The sequence below is a fragment of the Panthera uncia genome, chromosome B1, assembly GCF_023721935.1.
Source record: "Panthera uncia isolate 11264 chromosome B1, Puncia_PCG_1.0, whole genome shotgun sequence".
In the NCBI taxonomy this organism is placed as follows: Eukaryota; Metazoa; Chordata; class Mammalia; order Carnivora; family Felidae; genus Panthera; species Panthera uncia.
In genome coordinates, this window is record NC_064811.1 from 88,729,870 (window position 1) to 88,748,946 (window position 19,077).

Genomic DNA, 19,077 nt, shown 5'->3' on the forward strand with positions numbered 1-19,077 from the left:
GGGTCTCTCCCTCTCTCTGCCCCTCCCCTGCCCATGCTCTGTCTCTGTCTCTCTCAAAAATAAATAAACATTAAAAAAAAAAAAGATAACACAGTGTCCTGTATCTTTGGCTTGGAAGTCTTTACAAGATACTTCTACCTGGAAGTATCTCTGTACCTTTGTTGGGATATTATTGTCCCATAGAATAGTACATTTAAAAACAATTTTTTCAATGTTTATTTGTTTTTGAGATGGAGAGAGACAGAGCGTGAGCTGGGGAGGGGCAGAGAGAGAGAGGGAGACACAGAATCCAAAGCAGGCTCCAGGCTCCGAGCTGTCAGCACAGAGTCCGATGCAGGCTCCAACCCACAGACCTCGAGATCATGACCTGAGCTGAAATTGGATGCTTAACCAACTGAGCCACCCAGGCACCCCAGAATAGTTACATTTTATATTTTAGACAATAACTACTATATTTTCCATCTGGCGGAGGAAATTGAGGAATAAGTAATATAGTTTTTTGGAGTAATACAACATAACTCAAATGTCAGTTAGCTCAAAGCCCCCACCCTTGTGACAGTAGGTTTCTAGCCCTTCCTTGGAGTGTCCATAGGGTATTTGTGGAAATCCCTAGGGGATGCCTTACCTGTGCCCACAGGTCAGGCTGTCAGATATTGTTTCTTCGTAATACCCACTCCACTCTTCTCTGCATTTGGCTCCAAAGTGTCCACACCTGCTGACCACGAAGCCATTTTGAAAGAGTGCTTCTGCCACTGCCCATGATGGGGACGGCAACACTCATGACAAAGCCACGAAATGTTCCATGTTTGGGATATCACAGCAATGCTAGATCCTGTGCAAAAGCAGACAGAATAGCTTTCTTCATAGTTCTGGGCCCCATTTGATCACTGGGCTCCTATGCCTGTGGCCTCACACTTTTATAAGCCTCTGGTTATCTCCTTTCATGAAAAAGAGCTTCATGGAAAAGGTGGGAAACAAACACTACCCCACCCTTTCACACCCCTTTTTGGCCAAGCCCTCACCAAAACTGTCTCTTTTCCAGGAATCAAGCAACAACAGCAACGTTGAGACACTAGTGTATAATAACAGGAGCAAAAAGATGAGTTTAATGGAACAGGGGAGAGAAAGAAGAAAGGAGAATTCTGTCTGCCTATGAGGAATTGAGGTACCAGTTCTTCCAATCCCAAATGCTCTGTTTTCAAAATGCTTTGGGGGGTACCCGGGTGGCTCAGTCAGTTAAGCATCTGACCTTGGCTCAGATCATGATCTTGTGGTTCGTGAATTTTAATCCCATGTCAGGCTCTGTGCTGACAGTTCAGAGCCTGGAGCTTCCTTTGGATTCTGTGTCTCCCTCTCTCTCTGGTCCTCCCCCACTCACACTTTGTCTCTCTCTCTCTCTCTCTCAAAGATAAAAATAAACATTAAAAAACAAAAAGAAAAACAAAAAAACCCCAAAATACTTTGAATATGGTGAGATATAGAATCATGACTGGTGGAAAAGGAGTTTATTCCCTCCCTAGTAAACATAGGAAGAAATGGGAGTCAAAAGAGCGAAGCAGGAAAATAGGAAACACCACCTATTGAAAGATCCCCGTGTCCCGCAGTTCCACAAAGCATGACAGTGGGACTCCTGGGTGCCGAGTTGCTGAAGCTACCTTCACAACTTCCTGATCCTATCGCACCGCACACTTGTTCATCTCCCTAGAGATTTTTGCCACTGGCTCCACCATCTATTCTCCCATTACGGTTTGCTGTGTCCTTGGGACTTAACACATTTTATTCATCTGCTAGGTAGAGAGACTAGGCCGGGTCTGCCCGCATGTCTCTTCCCTTTGCCCAAGACAGGTTTCTGCCAGCAGGGCCCAGAGTCCAACCAGCCCCAACCAGTCCCGGCCCTCCACCAAGCCTCCTAGATCCAGTAACTCCCAGTCTTGTACCGGGAGTAGGAACAATTCTTTTGGGTTATAGTTTTGAAATTTGATGTTTAAAAGAAAATGGCATGCTAGAGATGGATGGTGGTGATTGTTGTGTAACACTGAACCAAGTGCTTAAAAATGGTTGAAGTGAAAAGAAAAGAAAGAAAGAAAGAAAGAAAGAAAGAGAAAGAAAAGAAAGAAGAGAAAAGGAAAGAAAGAAAGAAAGAAAGAAAGAAAGAAAGAAAAGTAAATGAGTTAATTCTTTCAATTCAGGATGTTTAAAATGAAAATTGTAAACATTTACATAATTTCAAAGAGTTTTTGTAACTGCATAAAGATTAAGGAGAGAAATAGAACATAGGAAGATAAATAAGGAAGTATTTGTAAAATCTGTCAGAATTAATAGGTGAATCGGGGCAGATGCACTTTGAGTCCCTTGGCAGTGTACCCTTGGATTTTCAGAGACAACTTCTACTTTTATTAGTATGAGTTTAAGTATTTCTTCCCTTGGTGGAGGCCTATTGCCTGTCAAGAGAGAGAAAAGTTATAGAAACAAAACAAGGCTTTGTGTATCATTCACAAGGGCTGATTTGTTTTTGAAGGAATTTCAAGGAAATGAGGATTCTTAAAACTGTGTTTTATATAGGATTTAGATAAGCTTTCTCCTATCACTCCGGTCCCACTTTTAGCAGATGCATACATAATTCTTATTAAAGTTGATGAATCTGCGAGAAAAGGAGAATTTCAGGTCATTTAGAAAAATCACAGGATCCACATGATTCTCAGCTTATTCAAAGGCTCATTTCCAGTGGCCAAATACAAATTCTTCATTTACCACAAACCCCAAAATGTGGGAAGAAGATAGCTGAGTCAACAGGAAATAAAGGAGACAACTCTCAAACTGTGTAGAGAATTAAAATGCTACTGTTCCTACATACAGACATAGACAAGCCCTTGCTTTTAGGAGTGGAGACTGCCTAGCTTCTTACAAGCTCGGGTAGTGCACAAAGACACTATGGGTCGCTATTAAAGACATTTATTTTCAGTGAATAAAAAATTTAAAACACTACTCCAACACACTATGTGCACAAACCTCTTTGAATTGAGAACAACACTGAGATGCAGTTTTGGTTCCTCATACGAGTGGATTGCAATCAAAGAAACAATAATCTCACCTCCCAATCAAACAAACAGCCTCACCCGAGGCACTGCAGGCCCTTTAATGATAACTCACTTATCATTCTCTGTCTCTGGGAAGGGCTACAGAATTATTAGTCTTTATGGATCCAGACGTCAAACCACAAAGGTTTCCATGATTTACCCAAGATCAGCAAAATACGCTCTTCCCCGGGCAAAACAGAGATATTACAGTTTTTCAAGAGATCCCCACCGCTGCTCACGTTGTTCCGGTAGCCCTTCCTAAGAAGGAATTCAGTTCCCAGTCTTGGAAGCTAAATTCCAAGACTGTTCTGATAAGATACTTTTCCAAGTGAGATTCCTCTTTTACTGAAATCTTTCCTGACTGCACTTCAGACAGTTTTACCAGACGACAAAGGCTGCCCACCCCCCCACGCCCCACCATGTGTTTCGGGATGCGTCTTGCATACATCCTTCATTCCTTTCCTTAGCTTAATTTTTTAAACTGCTGCACCCTTTCGCTAGCCTAATATAAACAATAATACCTCGTTAGCAAAGTGTTTGACAGCATCATCCTGAGGCAGAGTGACTTCAGACAAGGAAGAATGTTGAACATGAATGACATCCATGCTACGCGTGATTGTAGTAATGTTCTTAATTGTGAGATGTGGACAAAGGAACATCCTAGCAGGTAACCCACCAACAAGCATGTTAAGACAAAGTCACCTTGGGGGCGCTTGGGTGGCTCAGTCGGTTGAGTTTCTGGCTTGGGCTCAGGTCATGATCTCATGGTTCATGAGTTTGAGCCCTGCATTGGGCTTTGTGCTGAGGGTGCAGGGCCTGCTTGGGATTCTCTCTCCTTCTCTCTCTGCCCCTCCCCCACTTGTGCTCTGTCTCTCAAGGTGAGTAAATAAACTTAAAAAGAATTAAAAAGAAAAAGGCACCTTGAACTGCATTTAAACCAATTAAGAAGACAGACATCTTAGGGACATTTTTCTTCAGACTCATGTATTGAATTATTTAATGGTGAATACACTAGAACGGTATTCAATGATACGGTGAAATTCTGTCCCTACAAAAAGCTAGTACCTCAAAAGTTTTGGTTGGAAGCTGTGTATGTGAGGTCTGTCAGACTCTAAAACTCATCTATCCATTTAACAATTATTTATTTAGCTCCTACGCTATGCAATATGGGTTTATATGGCTCTTGACATTCCAAAGAGTGATGAATTTTCAAAAATCATTCTGAAAGGAATCTAGACTGTCTATTTGACTCCTGCGATCCTTTCAAATATTGGCAAAAAGGACACAACTTCTATTTCTGCTGGGGTAGAGCAGCATTCTACCATGATATTATAGCTACCATCTCTAAAGGCAAGAAAGATTTATTTGAAAACACATAGGTAGTAAATTCCTAGATCTGTCATATGTTTTTCCTATTACTCCTGGCAATAGATACAAGAGCGAACTGCACCTATGTGAGAATACACCCATGCGAGTGCAGGTCTCTGGCTTAAAAAGGGATAGAGTCCTGATAGGTGCCTTTAAAAGACACTAACTCTTTTAGAACCTTGAGATTTCAATACTGGAGATAAATATTTTTCCTCCTAAGTGCCCAGAGGGAAAATGTTACGTATTTTACTTTGTTCAGGATCCCTACTCAGTTGCAGGCAGAACTCCTTCTAAAAGTTTCAACAGAAAGGCGAGCCAAAATGTGCAGGCATACCATCAAGTGTCTCTAACTTTTCCACGTCATGGGCATTGAGACAGAGCAAAGGGGGCCCACAGAAAGAGGGACAGAGAGTTGGCAAGGCCAGTGCTGAACCGACTAGATTTTTCTTCCAAGACTGCATGCTCTGGTTCACCTTGCCACCCTGTATTTAAGTAAGTTGAAAGGATGATACACAAATGATAAAAAGCTGATAATATTCTGATTCCATACACTTAAACACAGGTGAGGATATTGTCTGTGCAAAATTATAAATCAGATGAGATTTATAAGATAGTTCACAGGCTCTTATTCATATTTTATTTAAATATCTTAGTCCATCTGGGGTGCCTGGGTGGCTTAGTTGGTTAAGCATCCAACTTCAGCTCAGGTCCTGATCTTACGGTTTGTGGTTTGAGCTCTGCATTGAGCTCTGTGCTGATAGCTCAGAGCCTGGAGCCTGCTTCAGAGTCTGTGCCTTTCTCTCTCTCTCTCTCTCTCTCTCTCTCTCTCTGCCCTTTCCTTGCTAGTTCTCTCTCTCTCTCAAAAATAAATAAATAAAAATTAAAAAATTTTTTTCAAATCTTAGTCTATGACCATTAGAAACTTTAAATTTGATATGCTAACCAAAATAACTAATACCTTGATTTGAAAACGCCAACACTATATATAATGAAAGGTGGATTCAGAAATGCCATTGTAATGAGTAAATCATATTTATCAAGTGAATGTACAGAAACCGATCATGTAGAAATGGACAAATCTTTCTGATTAAACTAAAAATGGTTCATCCAATGGCTATGCATAAAAACCCAGGATTAACAAATTCCTATGCTAACATTCAGTGTTCTTAGGAAACTTATCAGAAAATTAACCAGGAGTGAGGGAAAAGTAATTTACACTGGTAAAATTAAGCCAAACAGTGCTCATAGGATATTTGCACACTCATAGGGTAATGCATAATAACCTCTTTGGTAATGTCAGAGTCACCAATGAAATTCACTTACACTTCTTTTGGTGTAATTTCGGATGGCATTTTGGGGTTATAAGGAAGGTGAGACCAGACATGCTGGCCCTCACTCTGTCACCCTCTGCTGCTGCTGCTCCTGAGTATAGGGTTTGTTTAACACACTCTGGAGCCTGTGCTTTCACGTGGGAGGGTTGGCTGGGCACAGTCCCCCCCCCCCCCCGCCCATCCAAGATCTTACCCTGTCTAAACTTCTCCACCAGAAAAATTGGGGAGTTAGGCAGAGGAAGAGAAGAAAGAACGGTATGTTCGTGACATCTCAATTAACAGAGTAAACAGCTGTGCGTTGATCTGAAACAATGTGCCATATGTTACAACCTCCCTTTATTTCTGTCAAATTGCACCATTAAGGAGTATATTCTGCTTAACTGCTCTCTCTCTTTTTATCAAAGGATGTGGGTGTCCTGGAAAGGTGGGAAGAAGAGTCCTCCTTTTTCTGACCATGTCCTTCTCTCAAGTGGGGGGATGCCAGGCTCAAGGGGAGAAAAGAGCTATCATCCCTGGAGGATGCTTCAATTCTGGAAGTGCCCACACCTTGTCGGCTCGGATGCACACCCTTTAGGAGGCGGAGGTGAAGGGGCCCGTGTGAGCCCACCAGACAACATGGCTGTACGCCCAGCTCCACTGCTCTACTCTACCTTTGCCTAAATCCTGCTCCAGGGCTCCTTTGAGGGCCAAAGAAGTGCAAGCCCACCGCGAAGATACAGGATCCCACATGCTTGGCCCTGGCCTTTCCTGGACCGGGCCAGAGTGGGAGCTAGCGCTGTGGAAACATTCAGGCGCCCAGTCATTGCCTGGCCTCTGCCAAGTGTGACCGGCCCCCAACCTCCTCGCCTCTCACCATCCCTGACTCTCACTGCTCTGTCACCCCTTTGTTCACTTCCTATATTTTCACTCAGATGTGGTTTAGTGTTTTCTTTCCAAGCCATATTTTGCACGGAAGAATGCTTTCAGTGAGCTGAAGCCCTAATTGCCAAATAATGGTTGCCAAAACATGTTATTTGGCTTCAAGCTGGTACAGAGCAAGAGGCGTTTTCTCCTTATGGAAAAAAGAAAAAACCCCACCAAAAAACACCCTTCTTCAGCAGCAGCCCAAGGGCCATTCGCAAACGCACAAACTCCTTGGCCCTTCCTCTAGCGGAAGACGGTGGCTGGGCTCGGGTCGCCGTCTCGCGGCGGGGGGCCTGGCCCCGGGCGGGTGGAAGCCGGGGAGGGGCGGGGCTCCGGGCGGAGGGCTCCAGGCTGAGTGGCGGCCGCCGGCCGGGACTTGCCTCCCACCGCCCCGCCGCACTGGGACGCGCCTGCCAGATAACTGCTAACACAAGCCGCCCAGCGAGCACGGGAATTCCAAATAGAGACAAATCTGGGGCCCCTGGGGGGAAGCTGGATGGAACCGATCAGTACGAGATATATCATTGCTAATTAAGTCCTGATCCCCTGGCTCCACTTGAAACAAACCAGGGAGGGATCAAGTTTTAAGAGCAGGTGCTAACTGGTTGCAAAAGACAAGTCCGTCACTTCAGGAGAAGGTTTTGCAGGTAGCTCCTCGAGGACACAGCGCGGGAGCCTAGGGCTTTGTCGAGAAAATCGGTTACTGGACAGAGCCACGGGCTCCTATTTGTCTTAGGACACCACACCGGGAGCACGGAAGAACCCTCTCGGCTGTAACAGAGAACTATTTTCCTATCCTCTGTTTCCCCCTTGAAAGCTGATTGACTGTCTCCTCAGATGGACAATGGCCTAATTTACAGGCAAGTAAACACTCTCCTGGAGATGCCAGTAGCAGTTTCTTTTCCGCATGGACAATATGGTATTTGTTGGGGCTCAAATGCCAGTTCAGAGTGGGCCTCACATAACCTCCCACCCTGCTCACTCCTTTCCCAGATTGTTTAAGTAAAACACATTCTGAGCACAAATGTGTAAATAAACTTAATTGCAAATATTTACGTCAAGAAGGTCTGAGAGTCCTATGAGGATTGTGTGTGTATGAAGAGCGAATAGGTGCTGAGTGTTAAGGATCTTGGATGGACACCTTATCTAACTTTCTTCTTCTTCAGAGACCTGCCCATACTCTAGAAGTCTTGGTTTTAAATGCTGGCTAACAGGGACTGGGCACTTCTGTGTGCCAGGGGCTCTGCCAAGTGTCTTATGTGCAGCAGCATTATCTTTTCATCTTTACAACCATCCCCTGAAGTAGGTAGGTGTGGCCTGGAGAGGGTAAGTAGCACATCTAGTAAGTGACCAGCCTGAGATTGGAATTCCATCAGAGTCTGTATGTTTAAACACGATGTCATCGTGTGTCCCAGCTTTGGCTCCTGCACAGAAATAGCAAAATGCATTTGCACACTGTAGGTGCCCAACAAATAGAGTCAATGAATGAGTGAACCAAAGTCTCAGGTGATATTAAGGATTAGCCCCAGGTTCACATTAAAACAGTAACCTGGGATGTTGTTCTAATATGTGTCAAGCCTAGCAGCCAGGAGATCTCCTATTTAGGGGACAATATTTGTATTGAATAATAAAAAAAAATCATTCTGAGGGTCTTCCTTTGATCTGCGTGAAGAATGTTCTTAATCCTGACAGCGTTGGACTACATTTGGCACATTTTGATGAAGCTGCAGGCAAGTTGGCTGAAGTTGCTGGCAGTGACTCCAGGAATCATTATCAACATAATTTCCTTTTTCTTATGACATGTAATCCCTTTCCTAGCCTAACACCCCAATCTTCCGACGACTCTTGATATTGGGAGCCTGCTGCTTTGAGTCATGCATCTAACCTCTGAGCGCAGGCTTTCTCTGGAATGCATTCTGTGTTCATTGCTCTATTTATTCGTTTTATAGCAACAGAGCTGGAGTGCTTCTTTGGTGTCTGTCTTTGGATTGTGCACATCAGTCGGCCCCATGCAAAGAGTGGTTTGGATTCTTGTTAGCACCTGAACTGACTTGAAGGATAATTTAGAGTTAAAACGTGGATGTTTATGAGAAATATTGTTCTGTGAATGTGAAAAGAGAAAACGATTTCACATGCTGGTGTTTGGAATTAGTATGAGATGAGAGGGGTTGAGCTCAACAGTAAAAGCACAGAAGTGAAAATGCTAAGAGGAGTTTTAATGGCTGGATTAGCTCTGATGGGGGCAGGAGGGCCATGGTCTGCTTGCATTTTCCAGCGTTTCCACTGTCCTCTTGCTTCCTCCCTCCAAGTAGCCAGCAGTCCTTGGGTTCCATTTCACTGTTGCCTTTAGGAAGAAAGAGTACTACTGTTGGCCAGTGCGTTTGTTTTGCCAGAAGGTTTAGTTATAAAAGAGGTAACACAAGTAGAGTGATTGATTAAGGAAACTCCAGATCTGTAGACTCTCACTCACCTCCCGCCATCATTTTCTGGAACGTGGGTTTGCCAGCACAGCTTGCTTAACTGTCCCGCGACTGCTTTCGTGCTTTCCCTGTGTGGGTTCTTGTCTATGCAAACGGATTTCCCCAACTCTAAGAACTATGACCTTTAAAGTCTGCCCGAGGAATGTAAAAGAACTGCCCATTTCACGAAGCTGATGTAAGATTTGTGTAGAACTTAAGGGAAAAAAAACTGGAGGGGGGGGGTCGCACTGCATTTGTACAAGAGGCCCATTCAACAACACAGGATATGGCGAAAATAAAACAGGATTGGGTGGGATGCATGTTTGGGTTCTCAGGGGGCTGAAATCAAAGAGGTGTGCAAACTCTTCTGCATAAATCCCTGCCATCCGCTTTGATAAAGGAGATTATGGACTTGAAAGGTCGATTATATATTCTTAAGGAGAAATGCCAGGTTCTTGTTAATGTTTGTGCCTGACAGGATCTTAAAATAGACTCGAATGAGCTAATCACATTGATGACCACGTACGGCAGTGGGGTGAGAGCTTAATACAATTTTATTACCTCCTATGGTCAAATATTTGCCTCATGAGACCCACCTACTCCCCCCCCCCCCCCCCCAGAATAGTCTATTGTAAACAAATGGCTCCCCTTTTACAAGAGCTGAAATCTTTATGATGTTTGGGAACGCTGGAACCAAAGGGTAAACAGCTTATTTGAATCTTGTCTTTCATCCAGGAATGCTCACCAGTTGATTTCCCCCCTTTCTTTATCACTAACTATGCCCAAGGCATGTTCTAGAAAACTAACATTGGCAGGAGTTCTGTTCACGCTTCCCAGTGTTATTCCTGGGAATGACAAATGGTGGGTCTTTGAGAATTTCCCATGTAGTTCCAGCAGACAAGTACCCTTCTAACTTCAGCTCCCTTCTTGAAGCTGGAGCATTACTTCAAAGGCTTAAATCTCTGATAGAAAGAGGTGGGAGTCGTTTCTGATCATTTTGCTGCCAGGATTTAAGCCTACAAGATTTAAGCCTGACTGTTTACATGGCTCATGGAGATGAAACGAGTCTCTACCCACAAAGTGCGTTGTTTACCATCAGGTGGACACTAGGTTGATATCATTGCTCCGAATTTGTGCAGGTTGTGGGGCCGTGTGACTCATTCAATTTCAGGTATCTTCATTTGACTCTTTTGGCAGAGATATACATATTTAAAGAGTGAGATTTTTAAAAATGGAGAGACCATAGTATATATATATATATATTTTCCCATTAATACGTGGTTAGATGTGTTTGTGTGCATATTCATGTCAAGGCTCACTTACAGGGTTGCATTTTGGAATTATTTAGGACCGCTTAATATCACTCCCATTGTCAAAACTGACTTAGTCTAAGCAGATGAAAACAATTGTGGCCTAAACGGGAATCATCTGTGTTCCAGCTAGCTTTCAGAATTAGGAAGACCTAGTTGATTCATATGTAACTTCTAAAATTTTGTTTGGCTTGTTAATCATGCTTAAATTCTATCAAAGGAAACATTGCTTTTGCACCATTATAAGCCTCCTTTCAAATTGTTCTCATACTTTTGGAGCCATATTAGTCACCATTGTGCTATACTGACAGTCGGACTTAGAGTCACGTATCGTGGTAGGTCTAAGAAGTAATAGAAGCTGCTTCCTTCACTCAGGACCCTGAATCCACATGAACAAATAAGTAGAGTAAAATGTGGAAAGTACCTTAGAGTATGTATGTATAGGGCTACATGGGTCACAAAAGAACAGTCAGTGCTAACTGGGCTGGAGATGACCAGGAAGGTCTGTAGGAGGTGAGGCTTGAGCTGAGCTTTGGGAAGATACGTAGATGTTCACCGGTAAGCAGAGGGAAAGAGCTTGAGAGAGAGAGAGATCTGGATCTAGGCCCTCCATAAAACTCTTTCTCTTACTGGCTGTGTGACTTTGTAAGAGCCACTTCACCGTTTTGGCCAAATTTTCTCACCTGTAAACCGTAATACCTGCCTTGCAAAATTGCCAGAAAGATTATATGAGAGGTATACGGCAAAGTGCTTTGACAACTGGAAAATAGTCTTCAGATGTAATATATTCTTAGGGCACTGAATGTTTTTCTAACTTTCAAAAGATCTTTGAAGATAACTGTGCTTATATGATGGGTGTGTGTGTGTGTGTGTGTGTGTGTGTGTTTATATAAAGTGTGACTGAGGCTGTGTTTGTTAAGTTAGGTTAAAACTGTTGTCGAAAGTAGACCCAAATATGTATTATGGTTTCACACAATAGGAGTTAACTTCACACTCACGTAAGGGTCCAAGGCCAGTGTTCCTGGTCAGCGAGTGGCTTTCCTCCAAAGTGTTTCTGGCTGTGTATCCAAAAAGAAAAGGAAAGAGATTCGGGGTAAATGTCTAGCAGTGTTTATCACTGCGGGTAGATGCCTATGTCTAATATATGTGCACACTTCAAGAAGCACGTGGACGTCTACCCAGAGCAGAAATCAGTACAAACAAGAGTAATAAAAGCTCCTCTTTTACAAAAACAGCAATGCGTATTGGGTTTAGGAAAGATGAAAACCAGAGAAAATGGCCCCAGCAGAGAATGTCTTTTCCTATTTTGTATGTCATGGCACTGAATCAGCCGGTGAAAGAGATGGATGCCAAGAGGGAGAGAACGGTAGGTGGGAGGCTTTCCGCAACCTCATCTTTCCGAGTTTTATCACCATCCTCTCTCCGCTTTCATGTGCCCTCCTAACATCTATTTCTGTTGGTCCATTGCTACTTGAGAAAGTCTCTCCTGTCTCCCCCTCCTTCAGGAGGCCCTGACCACCCAGGGCTTTAATGGCAAGAAAAGATCATGTCTCTTCCTCTCCACATGATGAATATACCAGATGAGCACAATTCCCAGGAATATCAGTTGTTTAAAAGCCTCACTAGATTACTCCATCTAAGACAAAGGAAAGAATGGGTAGAGTTCTTGTATCTGCTTACGTTGTGATACACCTACTACCTTTAGCATGCAGAGATCTCTGAAAGAGACTCCAGATTCTTGTATTGCTCAATGCCTCACCCCATATTGAGAGTGGAAAAGAAGACAAAAGCTACAACTTGCAGAAGGAAGGGGGAAACCCACAAAGAAGCCAACCTGACATTTATCAGTATGAGCTCTTTTGTTTTGGTGACATAACACACCATGTCAGTTCCTGGCACGCTTATTTTCTGGCTTGCCTCGAGTAGCAACAATGCCAGTTACTAGAAATACAGAAGCTATAAATGGCAACTGATAATATTATGCATATTTTTAATGACTTGAAAAAGTGTTTTCGGAAAGCTGCCTTGAAGGCTCTAGTTTCAGTTCTGTAAATCAAGGGGTGATAAGATTAAGCCGTGTAAATCTATGCCTTCTTGGGCTGGGGTACCTCCAGCATCTGCCCAAGATTCTGGCTGAGTGCTAGGCAGCCTCTGGCCTTGTCTTTGAAACAGAAATTTGGGGGAAGCCCCAGAGGTGGGGGAAGGGCTGGACTAGTCCCGAACTGCCACCAGGATTCAGTCGCTATGGGTGTTGGCCTCCACAGACTGGATCAGTTTGGAGGCCATTTGGCACTGTGGGCTGGGATGAATTCAGCATTGGGATGTCATTGTTGACCCTGACTATACACGAAGATGAGAATTAACCAAGAGTGCTTGCCTTCAAATATTACATATCAAACCCTGGTCAAAATGTGGCTAATGGTGGCATCAATGTCTTCATTTATGTTTGATATCTTGGTTTTTCTCCAGAACCCAGAAATATGTATTTCCGTAGTAAACTTTTTGATGTGGAGAACCTTCTCAAAGCATATGAGAGCCCAAATCTCTGTTTTGAGAGTTAGTGGGAAGTATGAAAAAGTTCTGGCCTTGACCAAAGTAGCCTCTTACTATCTTGAAAGTGAGTCTGTGGCCTAAATGCCACCTTTGATTAAGTTGATACAGTAGGTTGTGTTAGTTAGGGTTTCCAACCAACTGACATTCTTACTCTGCTTCTATGTGACCACCTCTGATAGCATTGATAGGATTTCTTTTTTAAAGGATCGTTAGGATACCACTCCTCAGGGTGCTGGGTGGCCCAGTGGGTTAGGTGTCTGACTTCGGCTCAGGTCATGATCTCATGGTTTGTGAGTTCGAGCTCCACATCAGGCTCACTGCTGTCAGCACTGAGCCCACTTTGGATCCTCTGTCCTCCTCTCTCTCTGCCCCTCCCCCTCTCATGCTAGCTCTCTCTCTCTCTCAAAAATAAATAAAACTTAAAAAAAAAAAAAGGAAAAAAGGATACCACTCCTCTTTCTTGTCACCGTTCCTACATTTGTTACAAAGGAATAAGCAACTATTTGGATTTGCCATGGTTTGAGATTATCAACTTTTCCATTAATTAGTAGAATGGAGAATCTAGAAATTTCGGACACAAATAAAATTTCCATCTGGGTCAAATTGGTGTGGTTTTTTTTGCATTGTAAATGAGGTAAATTTGAATATCTTGACACTAAATTCCACTAAGATGCTTTGCTGAGACTATAGGAATTTTTGGTTAGAACAAAGTAGAGGATTAAATTACTTATATTAGCTTTGAGAAAATCAGATAAATTTCCTAGTTAGAAACAATACAGGAAAAGCTTAATTTCCATAAAATTTACCCAGAATTGAAAATATTTTAGCATTAAAAAAAATCAAATTTTGTAACCCTTAATGGTCTGTGAGGGGAAAAATCCGGTTGAGGATGTTCAGACCTACGTCCTTTTGCCTTCTGCTACTTGCCTTTTTGACATTTTACTGTTGGGCAACCAAAAGTTGTTGGAATTCACACTCAAGCTATTTTGCTACTTGCTGGCAACTCTGGACAAAGAGTGGGTGGGGGAAACATTGGAAATCAATGATTTAAATAAAAATGTTGGATTGAATGGATTTAATTTAATCCTTCCATCCCTGACTTCCAAAATCACATGAGAATCAGCATGGCCAGGAAGCCATCTTGCCTTTAAGGAACACTCAGGCCCGCCTCTTTGTGAACCCATTCCCCAGCATGGTGGCCACACCAGAACCCCACAGGCAGCTCTTGCTGTGGAAATCACTCCCCTCCTCTCCCCCTCTGCCGCTCCCCTGCACCACTACTCTCATCTCCCCAAGTAAATATTAAGTCTCCTGAGGGCAGGACCTGTTTTATATCTGTTTTCTCCTGTAGTATTTATCACAGCCTCCTCGTTTTTATTTAGTCGTTCTAAAAATATCTGCTGGGTGAATAAAAGTAGTTGGAAACTCATGAAATTCTCCTTCACCTCTTGATTTTTATTTTTTACCCCTATTCATACCTCACCATCTGCCCTTTAAAAAAGAGCATATTAATTTTTGTTTTCTTAATTAGTAAAAAGGGGAAAATTTTTTTAAAAATGAAGAGAAGCAATAAAATATCAGGTACAGACTTATGCCCCAATAACCTTCACTGTTATTATTTGGTATATTTCCTAGTAGTGCTTTCTCTATGTGTGTGTGTATATGCGTGTGTGTGTGTGTGTGTGTGTGTGTGTGTGTGTGGTACACACTTGTTTTGGGGGGGGCAGTCTGTTTTATTGCTTTAACAGTTTTCATGTCACTTTTTTCACTTAGTTACAAATTAACATTTTCCCCATGTCTTAAGACATTCTTGGTTATATTATATTCCATCATAAGAATATACCATAATTTATTAATGTTTATTTTTGAGAGAGAGAGAGAGAGAGTTGGGGAGGGATGGAGAGAGAGAGAGAGAGAGAGACAGAGGATCCAAAGCAGGCTCCAGGCTTGCTGACAGCAGGGAGCCCGATGGAGGACTTGAACTCACAAACTGCGAGATCATGACCTGAGCCAAAGTCGGACACTTAACCCACTGAGCCATGCAGGCGCCCCTATGCAATAATTTATTATTTAGACTCACTTTCAAGTTGCAGGGTCAACTCAGCCTAACTGAAGCAAAACGAGAAGGAGGAATATTTATTATCAGGTGACATTTAAAACATACCATAAATGAAAATAATCCAAGGTATATAGTCGTACATGCTAAAGTCAGGCTGGCTATATGGAGCTGTAAGGAGGGATTATCTCTGTCTGGACAATCAGATAAGAGGAATGGTTTTGGATCTGGGCTCCAAGGAGAGGTAAGAGTGATAATGACTTACATATTTTAAGTACTGACCGTGTGATACATTATGTTAATTTTACATAAATTTTATGTAAACATACATAAAAACACACATACATTATGTTAAAAAATATACATTATGTTAATAATTTTACATAAATTTTACATCATTTATTCTTCTGAAACTTTGCTCTTTCCACTTAACAATCACAGTGTAATATTTTCCTGGTGTCTTAAGACATTTTCGGTTGTATCGTATTCCCACATTTGAATTCTGTGCATTCCATCCTGTGAAGACATCATAATTTATTCATCATCAGGCTCCTTTTAAGTTGCAGAACCAACTCAACCTCACTGAAGCAAAGCAAACGTATTGCATTTATCATAAAGTATTTTCATTCCCATTTCACAGATGAGAAAGCTGAGGCTCAGAGAGCTTATGTAAACTTGCCCACGTTCTGTCAGGATTTTGACACGCACAAAGGAGTGATTGGGCTAAGCTGGGTGGTGGGGCCAAGGGAGGCAATTTACCAAAATAAATAGCCTTGCCAAAGCATCAATAGCCACATATATCCGTATAATGTCATAGTGAGTCTGTTCCTTGGGGTGTATTTCGTTAGGACCTGCCAGATGGAGAAGACAGGAAATGACTACCTTTCACGGTGGCTCTTTCATGTGGTTCCTTAAACAGCCATCTGTGCTACCCATTGCAAGGAACCGAAGATTTCAAGTCACCTCTGGAATCTTCTGTGTGACAGTTCTCCCGTAACGGCTCCTAAGTCAAAGATCAACGGCCACCAGACATTTTAACATAAAACCAACTTTTAATAAGTGATTTCTGCAAAGGTGGGTAATTTAGGTGACATCAGAGAAAGGGATACACACACACACACACACACACACACACACACACATAAACATTTTAGCTCAATTCTGTCTTCTAAAATGTGATGCATAATCTATTATAAAAGGAAGAGTGTTGGCCAGACTAACATGCTATCTATGATGAGCCTGTCTTCTCCACTATCTGTCTACCTAGGACAAAAACATCTGTCTAGGACAAATGTGTTTAGGACTTTGCAGAAAGCCCTCGACACCTCTCCTGCCTCACTCTTGCCTCCTTGCGTCATAACTCACAGTGCACGTGGGAAAGGTCTAATTTCTTAGTTTCCCTTGGCTCACTTGTTGCATGCGGAGAGCCACCAACTGGAGGCGGCAGCCCCCCGGGCTGCTGGAATGGCCACAGTGGGTCTGCCTTTGAAGTCCTACCCTGCAGTTATATCTCTCATTGCACCAGGCGGGCTGTGAGCATGCCCGTTGCATGCAGCTGTCACCATTTAAGCCAGCGGGCGTTTGAAGATGTGCCGCCCCCCACCCCTTGTGAGGGAAGCCAGAATAGAACAAAGTGTGGTGTTCCCATGAAATCCTTTGAATGCTTGATAAGAGTGTGAGTCTGCACCTTTTCTCCCTGACCGGGGTAGGTGGGGGGAGGGCGGCCGAGATGAGACTACATCCTCTCTGCAAACGTGGAACACAGGTAGCTGGAAGTGCCCCATGTGTCGACTATGGGTCCCGATGACAAAACAGTTCGCATCTGGTAGGGATGGTGGTGAGGGCACCGGGAGGAAGAAGGGAGGGGAAGGCGGGTCTCAGCATTTCTGCAGGATTTGTCACAGGGGCCTCTCCCACGCAATGTTTCTCTCCTCTTCCCCTCTGCGTTCAGAGCACAGTTGAGACCCCAAATCCTCACCCTGCTGTTGAACATATGTTCCAAATGAGTGGTGAGATAATGTCGCAGCCGTTGAGGCAATAAGCTTCGGCTGTGGTTTTTGATTTCCTCACCGTGTCTTTATCACTTGACAAGTGCGTTGGTTTGTTTCATCCCTGGAGTGTGAGCTAGGACAAATTTTTGCCACCTCTTTTCCCTCACTCCCAGGTCTCATCCCTCCAAAGAAGAAGACAGTCTTTCAGAAGAAAGTGGCTGGCCGGAAGGGCGCTGCATTTGCCCAGACCTCCCAGACATCTCGCCAAAAAAACAAAACAAAACAAAAAAAAAACAACGACAACAAAAAACGCTTCCTTCTGGGTTGGTTTCTCTGTCGCTGCAAATACCACACACGGAGAGCTGGCGCTCGGCTTCTGGAGAGCAACCCTGTGTAACAAAACTACTTACGGGATCCAGGCGGGGGCAAGGCTTGGGCGATGAGCTTGACGGTCTGACTCTTGCTTTCACTGACCATCTGTCCCCCTCGGTGAGCCGTCCTTTCTGCCGACTTCACAGAGGAGCCAAGCGACCAACAGCAAATTGCTCATTTTCCAAACAAAAATGCAGACAGTAAGAGAGCCTGTGTAAGCGGGGGTTACAAATTGCTGTCAGGCCTGGGTGGGAAGCTGGGAGTCAGGAGCGAAGCCTCAGGTTCTCTGCCGCTGGAAGGAAGGGAGGCGATCTGTAATTGATGCTGGAAGGACAGCGGAGGAATTCCTGGTATGAGAATTGCCAGCCCCTCTCTGCATCTGCCGACACCATGTGGCTGGCCCCTTAGTGGCCTGGGAGATTACAGAAGGGGCTGGAAAGCTTGCTGTCTTTGTGAAGGGTAAACATCTTCCTTCTGCCACCAAAGTGGTAGCAATTGTGGCTCTGGGATGGGAGGTTTCAAAACAAAAGTAGGCCAGTGCTGTTGGCCTTGCATGGCCTCCAAGAAGATACCGTCAGCTCTCATCAGACACCAATTTTCTAGTTTGTGGATTACCCAGACTTTCATTCTTCCCTTCTTCTTTGGCAGAATCAATCAAACAGAATTAGAACCGGACAATTTTTCTATTTGTAAACACTTCATAGAGAAGGTTTGGTTGTGGTAATGATTCAGGCCACTTACCAAAATTGAGTTTTCAGAGTGTGGGTGCCTGTGAGTGGCTTCGCCCTTTTGAAGGGAAGTCTGAGGGGGATGGAAAGCCTTGACCAACCAGGTCCCAGGTCTCCCCACTCCTTTCAGCTTAAGTCACGGTGAGGCCAGGAGGAGGATTAGGCCTGTTCCTATTTTAGCATTTTTGGTCCCCAGGGGGATCGTGGGTCCTCTCTCAAAGCTCTGGGCAGCATGATGGACTGGTGGGATGCTCTTGGTGAAATAACCTTTAGAGTTAAGAGGTAGGTTGAGGATTAGGACACCCCAGGGTATATGACCATCTGAACGTGTTGACTCCATTTTTTATACAAGGGATTGACGAGGCTGCCAGGCTGTTTCTCAGGAGAAATGCCCCCGCAGACTATGTGTCATCCTGGAGCCCCATACCCTATTGCCATGGTGAAGTGAATTCAGAAGGGGACTGTGGGCTTCAGTGGGCTCCGTGCTCTAATCTCTCCCTCCCACGCTTCAGCTCCATGGGCCACGGCAGCGCAGGGCCAGGAGAGTTTGGAGGGAAATAAACCTGCATTTGAATTCTAGACTTGCCACTTGATGGGTGTTGTTTATCTTTCCTGAGACGCAGTTGCCTGGTCTGTAAAATTGTGACAATCACGTCTATCACAGAGAGCTGGTGCATAAGACAAATTAGACAAAGCTTGTAAGGTATCTAGCACCACGCTGGGTATATGATAAGCATCCAACAAGTGTAATCTCCTCCTTTTTATTCCTTATTCCCCCATGCCCAAGACCAATTAAGAAAAGGCGCTGACACACGTTTCAGTTATTTGAGACATAAACCTAAAGTTCAAGATGAACTGGAAGACCAGTTTGAGAGGAAAAGAACGGGTGCCATGCCTAAAGCCACCCAATTACCTCCCGGGACTGACAC

The 19,077-nt window shown here is 43.7% G+C and overlaps 1 long non-coding RNA gene across 1 annotated transcript; it reads left to right on the forward strand.

Annotated features, from left to right (window-relative positions):
• Nucleotides 1-15,908: 15,908 nt before the first annotated feature.
• Nucleotides 15,909-18,727, forward strand: LOC125923970 (uncharacterized). Its single transcript, XR_007458207.1, has 2 exons — nt 15,909-16,131; nt 17,222-18,727. It is a non-coding gene; the product is annotated as an uncharacterized LOC125923970 (long non-coding RNA).
• The last annotated feature ends 350 nt before the right edge of the window (nt 18,728-19,077 follow it).